The sequence below is a fragment of the Lolium perenne genome, chromosome 3 (genome assembly GCF_019359855.2).
Source record: "Lolium perenne isolate Kyuss_39 chromosome 3, Kyuss_2.0, whole genome shotgun sequence".
NCBI classification, from domain to species: domain Eukaryota; kingdom Viridiplantae; phylum Streptophyta; class Magnoliopsida; order Poales; family Poaceae; genus Lolium; species Lolium perenne.
In genome coordinates this window covers 29785537-29797283 of record NC_067246.2, presented here as the reverse complement: position 1 = coordinate 29797283, position 11747 = coordinate 29785537, and positions in this window count along the sequence as shown.

Below are 11747 nucleotides of genomic sequence, written 5' to 3'. Positions count from 1 at the left end.
ATAGCAGTAGCTAGATGGTCGTCTTCTCCTTATGTGCTTCATTGTCGGATCTTGTGAGCTGCCTAACATGATCAAGATCATCTATCTGTAATGCTATATGTTGTGTTTGTTGGGATCCGATGGTTAGAGAATACTATGTTATGTTGATTATCAATCTATTACCTATGTGTTGTTTATGATCTTGCATGCTCTCCGTTATTAGTAGAGGCTCTGGCCAAGTTTTTACTCTTAACTCCAAGAGGGAGTATTTATGCTCGATAGTGGGTTCATGCCTCCATTAAATGCAGGACGATGTGTGAAAGTTCTAAGGTTGTGGATGTGCTGTTGCCACTAGGGATAAAACATTGATGCTATGTCCGAGGATGTAGTTATTGATTACATTACGCACCATACTTAATGCAATTGTCGGTTGTTTGCAACTTAATACTGGAAGGGGTTCGGATGATAACCTGAAGGTGGACTTTTTAGGCATAGATGCATGCTGGATAGCGGTCTATGTACTTTGTCGTAATGCCCAATTAAATCTCACAATACTCATCATATCATGTATGTGCATTGTCATGCCCTCTCTATTTGTCAATTGCCCAACTGTAATTTGTTCACCCAACATGCTATTTATCTTATGGGAGAGACACCTCTAGTGAACTATGGACCCCGGTCCATTTTCTTTACATCGAATACAATCTACTGCAATACTTGTTCTACTGTTTTCTGCAAACAATCATCATCCACACTATACATCTAATCCTTTGTTACAGCAAGCCGGTGAGATTGACAACCTCACTGTTTCGTTGGGGCAAAGTATTTTGGTTGTGTTGTGCAGGTTCCACGTTGGCGCCGGAATCCCTGGTGTTGCGCCGCACTACATCTCGCCTCCATCAACCTTCAACGTGCTTCTTGGCTCCTACTGGTTCGATAAACCTTGGTTTCTTACTGAGGGAAAACTTACTATTGTACGCATCACACCTTCCTCTTGGGGTTCCCAACGGTCGCGTGCTGTACGCGTATCAAGACTGTTTTCTGGCGCCGTTGCCGGGGAGATCAAGACACGCTGCAAGGGAGTCTCCACATAGCAATCTCTTTACTTTGTTTTTATCTTGCTTTATTTTATTTACTACTTTGTTTGCTGCACTAAATCAAAACACAAAAAATTAGTTGCTAGTTTTACTTTATTTGCTATCTTGTTTGCCGTATTAAAAACACAAAAAAAATTAGTTACTTGCATTTACTTTATCTAGTTTGCTCTATTTACTATTGCTAAAATGGGTACTCCTGAAAATACTAAGTTGTGTGACTTCACAACCACAAATAATAATGATTTCTTATGCACACCTATTGCTCCACCTGCTACTACAGCAGAATTCTTTGAAATTAAACCTGCTTTACTGAATCTTGTTATGCGAGAGCAATTTTCTGGTGTTAGTTCTGATGATGCTGCTGCCCATCTCAATAATTTTGTTGAACTTTGTGAAATGCAAAAGTATAAAGATGTAGATGGTGACATAATAAAATTAAAATTGTTCCCTTTCTCATTAAGAGGAAGAGCTAAAGATTGGTTGCTATCTCTACCTAAGAATAGTATTGATTCATGGACTAAATGCAAGGATGCTTTTATTGGTAGATATTATCCCCCTGCTAAAATTATATCTTTGAGGAGTAGCATAATGAATTTTAAACAATTGGATACTGAGCATGTTGCACAAGCATGGGAAAGAATGAAATCTTTGGTTAAAAATTGCCAACCCATGGACTGACTACTTGGATGATCATCCAAACCTTTTATGCGGGACTGAATTTTTCTTCACGGAACCTATTGGATTCAGCTGCTGGAGGTACCTTTATGTCCATCACTCTTGGTGAAGTAACAAAGCTTCTTGATTATATGATGATTAATTACTCTGAATGGCACACGGAAAGAGCTCCACAAGGTAGGAAGGTAAATTATGTCGAAGAAACCTCTTCCTTGAGTGATAAGATTGATGCTATTATGTCTATGCTTGTGAATGATAGGATAAATATTGATCCTAATAATGTTCCGTTAGCTTCATTGGTTGCTCAAGAAGAACATGCTGATATAAACTACATTAAAAATAATAATTTCAACAACAATGCTTACCGGAACAATTCTAGTAACAACTATAAGCCATATCCTTATAATAATGGCAACGGTTATGGGAATTCTTATGGGAATTCTTACAACAACAATAGGAACACACCCCCTGGACTTGAAGCTATGCTTAAAGAGTTTATTAGCACACAAACTGCTTTTAACAAATCTGTTGAAGAAAAGCTTGGGAAAATTGATATACTTGCTTCTAAAGTCGATAGTCTTGCTGCTGATGTTGATCTTTTGAAATCGAAAGTTATGCCTCATGAAAATCATAATAATAAGATTGTTACTACAGCAAATGCCATCCAAGTTAGAATTAATGAGAATATAAGATTAATGGCTGAATTGCATGCTAGGTGGGAAAGAGAAGAAAATGAAAAACTAGCTAAAGAGAATAATATAGCTAAAGTTTGGACTATTACCACCACTAGCAATGCTAATGCTACACATGTTGCTGCACCTCCTACTAATAATGGTGAAAGAATTGGTGTTGGCAATGTTTCCACTTCTAATGCAAAGCGCGAAAAACTGCCTGAAACTGCTAAAATCATTAAAACCTGTGATAAAACTGCTGAAATTTTTTCCAACATTGGGGATAATGATCCCATTGCTTTAGATTATAATGGTTTGGATTTTGATGATTGTCATATCTCTGAAGTTATAAAGTTCTTACAAAAACTTGCTAAGAGTCCTAATGCTAGTGCTATAAATTTGGCTTTCACGAAACATATTACAAATGCTCTCATAAAAGCTAGAGAAGAGAAACTAAATTGCGAAACTTCTATTTCTAGGAAGTTAGAAGATGGTTGAGAGCCCATCATTAAGATGAGGGTCAATGACTTTGATTGTAATGCTTTATGTGATCTTGGTGTAAGTATTTCCGTTATGCCTAAGAAAATCTATAATATGCTTGACTTGCCACCATTGAAAAATTGTTATTTGGATGTTAATCTTGCTGATAATTCTACGAAGAAACCTTTGGGGAGAGTTGATAATGTTCACATTACCGTTAACAATAACCTTGTCCCTGTTGATTTTGTTGTCTTGGATATTGAATGCAATGCATCTTGTCCCATCATATTGGGAAGACCTTTTCTTCGAACTGTTGGTGCTATCATTGATATGAAGGAATGTAATATTAAATATCAATTTCCTCTCAAGAAAGGTATGGAACACTTCCCTAGAAAGAGAATGAAGTTACCTTTTGATTCTATTATTAGAACAAATTATGATGTTGACACTTCGTCTCTTGATAATACTTGATACACACTTTCTGCGCCTAGCTGAAAGGCGTTAAAGAAAAGCGCTTATGGGAGACAACCCATGTTTTAACTACAGTAATTTTATTTTATATTTGAGTCTTGGAAGTTGTTACTACTGTAGCAACCTCTCCTTATCTTAGTTTTGTGCATTGTTGTGCCAAGTAAAGCCGTTGATAGTAAGGTTCATACTAGATTTGGATTACTGCGCAGAAACAGAATTCTTTGCTGTCACGAATCTGGGCATAATTCTCTGTAGGTAACTCAGAAAATTATGCCAATTTACGTGAGTGATCCTCAGATATGTGCACAACTTTCATTCAATTTGAGCATTTTCATTTGAGCAAGTCAGGTGCCTCAATAAAATTCGTCTTTACGAACTGTTCTGTTTTGACAGATTCTGCCTTTTATTTCGCATTGCCTGTTTTGCCATGCTTGATGGATTTTTCGATTCCATTGACTTTCAGTAGCTTTGTGCAATGTCCAGAAGTGTTAAGAATGATTGTGTCACCTATGAACATGTAAATTGTGATTGTGCACTAACCCTCTAATGAGTTGTTTTGAGTTTGGTGTGGAGGAAGTTTTCAAGGAACAAGAGAGGAGAATGATACAATATGATCAAGGAGAGTGAAAGCTCTAAGCTTGGGGATGCCCCGGTGGTTCACCCCTGCATATATCAAGAAGACTCAAGCGTCTAAGCTTGGGGATGCCCAAGGCATCCCCTTCTTCATCGACAACATTATCAGGTTCCTCTAGTGAAACTATATTTTTATTCCATCACATCTTATGTACTTTGCTTGGAGCGTCTGTTTGTTTTTGTTTTTGTTTTGTTTGAATAAAATGGATTCTAGCATTCTTTGTGTGGGAGATAGACACGCTCCGCTGTTGCATATGGACAAATACGTCCTTAGGCTTTACTCATAGTATTCATGGCGAAAGTTTCTTCTTCGTTAAATTGTTATATGGTTGGAATTGGAAAATGATACATGTAGTAATTGCTAAAATGTCTTGGATAATGTGATACTTGGCAATTGTTGTGCTCATGTTTAAGCTCTTGCATCATATACTTTGCACCTATTAATGAAGAAATACATAGAGCATGCTAAAATTTGGTTTGCATAATTGGTCTCTCTAAGGTCTAGATAATTTCTAGTATTGAGTTTGAACAACAAGGAAGACGGTGTAGAGTCTTATAATGTTTACAATATGTCTTTTATGTGAGTTTTTCTGCACCGCTTCATCCTTGTGTTTGTTTCAAATAACCTTGCTAGCCTAAACCTTGTATCGAGAGGGAATACTTCTCATGCATCCAAAATCCTTGAGCCAACCACTATGCCATTTGTGTCCACCATACCTACCTACTACATGGTATTTCTCCGCCATTCCAAAGTAAATTGCTTGAGTGCTACCTTTAAAATTTCCATTCTTCACCTTTACAATATATAGCTCATGGGACAAATAGCTTAAAAACTATTGTGGTATTGAATATGTACTTATGCACTTTATCTCTTATTAAGTTGCTTGTTGTGCGATAACCATGTTTCTGGGGACACCATCAACTACTCTTTGTTGAATATCATGTGAGTTGCTATGCATGTTCGTCTTGTCTGAAGTAAGGGAGATTTACCGCTTGAATGGTTAGAGCATGCATAATGTTAGAGAAGAACATTGGGCCGCTAACTGATGTCTACGCCCCCTCCTTTTCCTGTAGACAGTGTTGGGCCTCCAAGAGCAGAGGTTTGTAGGACAGCAGCAAGTTTTCCCTTAAGTGGATCACCCAAGGTTTATCGAACTCAGGGAGGAAGAGGTCAAAGATATCCCTCTCATGCAACCCTGCAACCACAAAGCAAGAAGTCTCTTGTGTCCCCAACACACCAAATAGGTGCACTAGTTCGGCGAAGAGATAGTGAAATACAGGTGGTATGAATAAATAGTAGCAGTAGCAACGGCACCAGAAAAGTGCTTTGCCCAGGACAGTAAACAAGCAGTAGTAACGCAGTAAAACAGTAAACAAGCAGCGATAGCAGTATTGGAAACAAGGCCTAGGGATCAGACTTTCACTAGTGGACACTCTCAACATTGATCACATAACAGAATAGATAAATGCATACTCTACACTCTTGTTGGATGATGAACACCATTGCGTAGGATTACACGAACCCTCAATGCCGGAGTTAACAAGCTCCACAATTCAATGTTCATATTTAAATAACCTTAGAGTGTACGATAGATCAACAACTAAACCAAGTACTAACATAGCATGCACACTGTCACCTTCATGCTAAGAAAGGAGGAATAGATCATATCAATACTATCATAGCAATAGTTAACTTTGTAATCTACAGGAGATCACAATCATAGCATAAACCAAGTACTAACACGGATGCACACACTGTCACCATCACACCGTGTAGGAGGAATAAAACTACTTTAATAACATCACTAGAGTAGCACATAGATAAATTGTGATACCAAACACATTGCAATCATAAAGAGATATAAATAAGCACTTCACTATGCTCTTCATAACAGTGAATAAGTATTCTGTGAAATATAGCCTAAGAGACCCACACGGTGCACACACTGTCACCTTTACACACGTGGGACAAGGAGTCTCCGGAGATCACATAAGTAAAATTCACTTGACTAGCATAATGGCATCTAGATTACAAGCATCATCATATGAATCTCAATCATGTAAGGCAGCTCATGAGATTATTGTATTGAAGCACATAGGAGAGAGATGAACCACATAGCTACCGGTACAGCCCCGAGCCTCGATGGAGAACTACTCCCTCCTCATGGGAGACAGCAGCGTTGATGAAGATGGCGGTGGTGTCGATGGAGAAGCCTTCCGGGGGCACTTCCCCGTCCCGGCGGCGTGCGAAACGAGAGACTCTGTCCCCCAGATCTTGGCTTCGCGATGGCGGCGGCTCTGGAAGGTTTTCTCTGGTTTCGTCGAACGTATCAGGGTTTTCGCGACGGAGGCTTTAAATAGGCGGAAGGGCAAGGTCGGTGGACTTCTGGGGGGCCCACACTATAGGGGGCGCGGCCCCCCCTTGGCCGCGCCGGCCTAGGGTTTGGTGGCCCTGTGCCCCCTCTCTGGCGGTTCTCGTGTGTTCTGGATGCTTCCGGGCAAAATAGGAACCTGGGCGTTGATTTCGTCCAATTCCGAGAATATTTCTTTACTAGGATTTCTGAAACCAAAAGCAGAAACAAAGAATCGGCACTTTGGCATCTTGTTAATAGGTTAGTTCCAGAAAATGCACGAATATGACATAAAGTGTGCATAAAACATGTAGTTATCATCAATAATGTGGCATGGAACACAAGAAATTATCGATACGTCGGAGACGTATCAGCATCCCCAAGCTTAGTTTCTGCTCGTCCCGAGCAGGTAAACGATAACAAAGATAATTTCTGGAGTGACATGCCATCATAAACTTGATCATATTGTAAACATATGTAATGAATGCAGCAATCGAAGACAATGGTAATGACATGAGTAAACAACTGAATCATAAAGCAAAGACTTTTCATGAATAGTACTTCAAGACAAGCATCAATAAGTTTTGCATAAGAGTTAACTCATAAAGCAATAAATCAAAGTAAAGGTATTGAAGCAACACATAAGAAGATTAAGTTTCAGCGGTTGCTTTCGACTTATAACATGTATATCTCATGGATAATTGTCAACATAGAGTAATATAATAAGTGCAATATGCAAGTATGTAGGAATCAATGCATAGTTCACACAAGTGTTTGCTTCTTGAGATGGAGAGAAATAGGTGAACTGACTCATCATAAAAGTAAAAAGAATGGTCCTTCAAAGAGGAAAGCATCGATTGCTATATTTGTGCTAGAGCTTTGATTTTGAAAACATGAAACAATTTTGTCAACGGTAGTAATAAATCATACGAGTTATGTAAATTATATCTTACAAGTTGCAAGCTTCATGCATAGTATACTAATAGTGCCCGCACCTTGTCCTAATTAGCTTGGACTACCGGATCATCACAATACACATGTTTTAACCAAGTGTCACAATGGGGTACCTCCATGCCGCCTGTACAAAGGTCTAAGGAGAAAGCTCGCATTTTGGATTTCTCGCTTTTGATTATTCTAAACTTAGACATCCATACCGGGACAACATGGACAACAGATAATGGACTCCTCTTTAATGCGTAAGCATGTGGCAACAATTATTATTCTCATATGAGATTGAGGATATATGTCCAAAACTGAAACTTCCACCATGAATCATGGCTTTAGTTAGCGGCCCAATGTTCTTCTCTAACAATATGTATGCTCCAACCATAAGGTGGTAGATCGCTCTTACTTCAGACAAGACGAACATGCATAGCAACTCACATGATATTCAACAAAGAATAGTTGATGGCGTCCCCAGAAACATGGTTATCGCACAACAAGCAACTTAATAAGAGATAAAGTGCATAAGTACATATTCAATACCACAATAGTTTTTAAGCTATTTGTCCCATGAGCTATATATTGCAAAGGTGAATGATGGAGTTTTAAAGGTAGCACTCAAGCAATTTACTTTGGAATGGCGGAGAAATACCATGTAGTAGGTAGGTATGGTGGACACAAATGGCATAGTGGTTGGCTCAAGGATTTTGGATGCATGAGAAGTATTCCCTCTCGATACAAGGTTTGGGCTAGCAAGGTTATTTGAAACAAACACAAGGATGAACCGGTGCAGTAAAACTCACATAAAATACATACTGTAAATATTATAAGAATCTACACCGTCTTCCTTGTTGTTCAAAACTCAATACTAGATATTATCTAGACTTTAGAGAGACCAAACATGCAAACCAAATTAGCAAGCTCTAGGTGTTTCTTCATTAATGGGTGCAAAGTATATGATGCAAGAGCTTAAACATGAGCACAACAATTGCCAAGTATCACATTATCCAAGACATTTTAGAATTACTACATGTAGCATTTTCCAATTCCAACCATATAACAATTTAACGAAGAAGAAACTTCGCCATGAATATTATGAGTAGAGCCTAAGGACATACTTGTCCATATGCTACAGCGGAGCGTGTCTCTCTCCCATATAGTGAATGCTAGGATCCATTTATTCAAACAAAAACAAAAACAAAAACAAACCGACGCTCCAAGCAAAGCACATAAGATGTGACGGAATAAAAATATAGTTTCAGGGGAGGAACCTGATAATGTTGTCGATGAAGAAGGGGATGCCTTGGGCATACCCAAGCTTAGACGCTTGAGTCTTCTTAGAATATGCAGGGGTGAACCACCGGGGCATCCCCAAGCTTAGAGCTTTTACTCTCCTTGATCATATTGCATCATACTCCTCTGTTGATCCTTGAAAACTTCCTCCACACCAAACTTAGAACAACTCATTAGAGGGTTAGTGCACAATAAAAATTAACATGTTCAGAGGTGACACAATCATTCTTAACACTTCTAGACATTGCATAAAGCTACTGGACATTAATGGATCAAAGAAATTCATCCAACATAGCAAAAGAGGCAATGCGAAATAAAAGGCAGAATCTGTCAAAACATAACAGTTTGTATTGACAAATTTTAAAATGGCACCAGACTTGCTCAAATGAAAATTCCCAAATTGAATGAAAGTTGCGTACATATCTGAGGATCACGCACGTAAATTGGCAGATTTTTCTGAGTTACCTACAGATAATTTTGCCCAGATTCGTGACAGCAAAGAAATCTGTAACTGCGCAGTAATCCAAATCTAGTATGAACCTTACTATCAAAGACTTTACTTGGCACAACAAAACACTAAACTAAGATAAGGAGAGGTTGCTACAGTAGTAAACAACTTCCAAGACACAAATATAAAACAAAGTACTGTAGCAAAATAACACATGGGTTATCTCCCAAGAAGTTCTTTCTTTATAGCCATTAAGATGGGCTCAGCAGTTTTAATGATGCACTCATAAGAAATAGTAGTTGAAGCAAAAGAGAGCATCAAGTGGCAAATTCAAAACATATTTAAGTCTAACATGCTTCCTATGCATAGGAATCTTGTAAATAAACAAGTTCATGAAGAGCAAAGTAACAAGCATAGGAAGATAAGACAAGTATAACTTCAAAAATTTCAGCACATAGAGAGGTGTTTTAGTAACATTAAATTTCTACAACCATATTTTCCTCTCTCATAATAACTTTCAGTAGCATCATGAGCAAACTCAACAATATAACTATCACATAAAGCATTCTTATCATGAGTCTCATGCATAAAATTATTACTCTCCACATAAGCATAATCAATTTTATTAGTTGTAGTGGGAGCAAATTCAACAAACTAGCTATCATTATTATTCTCATCATCAAATATAGGAGGCATATTGTAATCATAATCAAATTTATCCTCCATAACAGGTTGTACTAAAAGACTACTATCATCATCATAAATAGGAGGCAAAGTATCATCAAAGTAAATTTTCTCCTCAATGCTTGGGGGACTAAAAACATCATGAAAACCAGCTTCCCCAAGCTTAGAACTTTCTATATTATTATCAACAATGGTGTTCAAAGCATTCATACTAATATTACTACCAACATGCAAATAAGAGTCCATAGGTTTTTTAATTTTCGCATCAAACAATTCATGTTTTAAATCAGGAAATAGGATAAGAAGCTCATTCTTGTCCATTATGCCAAACTAGTGTAGCCGAGATCCGGAGTGTGAGTACCTTTTACCTTTCCTCCCCAGCAACGGCGCCAGAAAACAGCAGCAAGTTTTCCCTTAAGTGGATCACCCAAGGTTTATCGAACTCAGGGAGGAAGAGGTCAAAGATATCCCTCTCATGCAACCCTGCAACCACAAAGCAAGAAGTCTCTTGTGTCCCCAACACACCAAATGGGTGCACTAGTTCGGCGAAGAGATAGTGAAATACAGGTGGTATGAATAAATAGTAGCAGTAGCAACGGCACCAGAAAAGTGCTTTACCCAGGACAGTAAACAAGCAGTAGTAACGCAGCAGTAGTAATGCAGTAAAACAGTAAACAAGCAGCGATAGCAGTATTGGAAACAAGGCCTAGGGATCAGACTTTCACTAGTGGACACTCTCAACATTGATCACATAACAGAATAGATAAATGCATACTCTACACTCTTGTTGGATGATGAACACCATTGCGTAGGATTACACGAACCCTCAATGCCGGAGTTAACAAGCTCCACAATTCAATGTTCATATTTAAATAACCTTAGAGTGTACGATAGATCAACAACTAAACCAAGTACTAACATAGCATGCACACTGTCACCTTCATGCTAAGAAAGGAGGAATAGATCATATCAATACTATCATAGCAATAGTTAACTTTGTAATCTACAGGAGATCACAATCATAGCATAAACCAAGTACTAACACGGATGCACACACTGTCACCATTACACCGTGTAGGAGGAATAAAACTACTTTAATAACATCACTAGAGTAGCACATAGACAAATTGTGATACCAAACACATTGCAATCATAAAGAGATATAAATAAGCACTTCACTATGCTCTTCATAACAGTGAATAAGTATTCTGTGAAATATAGCCTAAGAGACCCACAAGGTGCACACACTGTCACCTTTACACACGTGGGACAAGGAGTCTCCGGAGATCACATAAGTAAAATTCACTTGACTAGCATAATGACATCTAGATTACAAGCATCATCATATGAATCTCAATCATGTAAGGCAGCTCATGAGATTATTGTATTGAAGCACATAGGAGAGAGATGAACCACATAGCTACCGGTACAGCCCCGAGCCTCGATGGAGAACTACTCCCTCCTCATGGGAGACAGCAGCGTTGATGAAGATGGCGGTGGTGTCGATGGAGAAGCCTTCCGGGGGCACTTCCCCGTCCCGGCGGCGTGCCGGAACAGAGACTCCTGTCCCCCAGATCTTGGCTTCGCGATGGCGGCGGCTCTGGAAGGTTTTCTCTGGTTTCGTCGAACGTATCAGGGTTTTCGCGACGGAGGCTTTAAATAGGCGGAAGGGCAAGGTCGGTGGACTTACGGGGGCCCACACTATAGGGGCGCGGCCCCCTTGGCCGCGCCGGCCTAGGGTTTGGTGGCCCTGTGCCCCCTCTCTCGGCGGTTCTCGTGTGTTACGGATGCTTCCGGGCAAAATAGGAACCTGGGCGTTGATTTCGTCCAATTCCGAGAATATTTCTTTACTAGGATTTCTGAAACCAAAAACAGCGACAAAGAATCGGCACTTCGGCATCTTGTTAATAGGTTAGTTCCAGAAAATGCACGAATATGACATAAAGTGTGCATAAAATATGTAGTTATCATCAATAATGTGGCATGGAACACAAGAAATTATAGATACGTCGGAGACGTATCA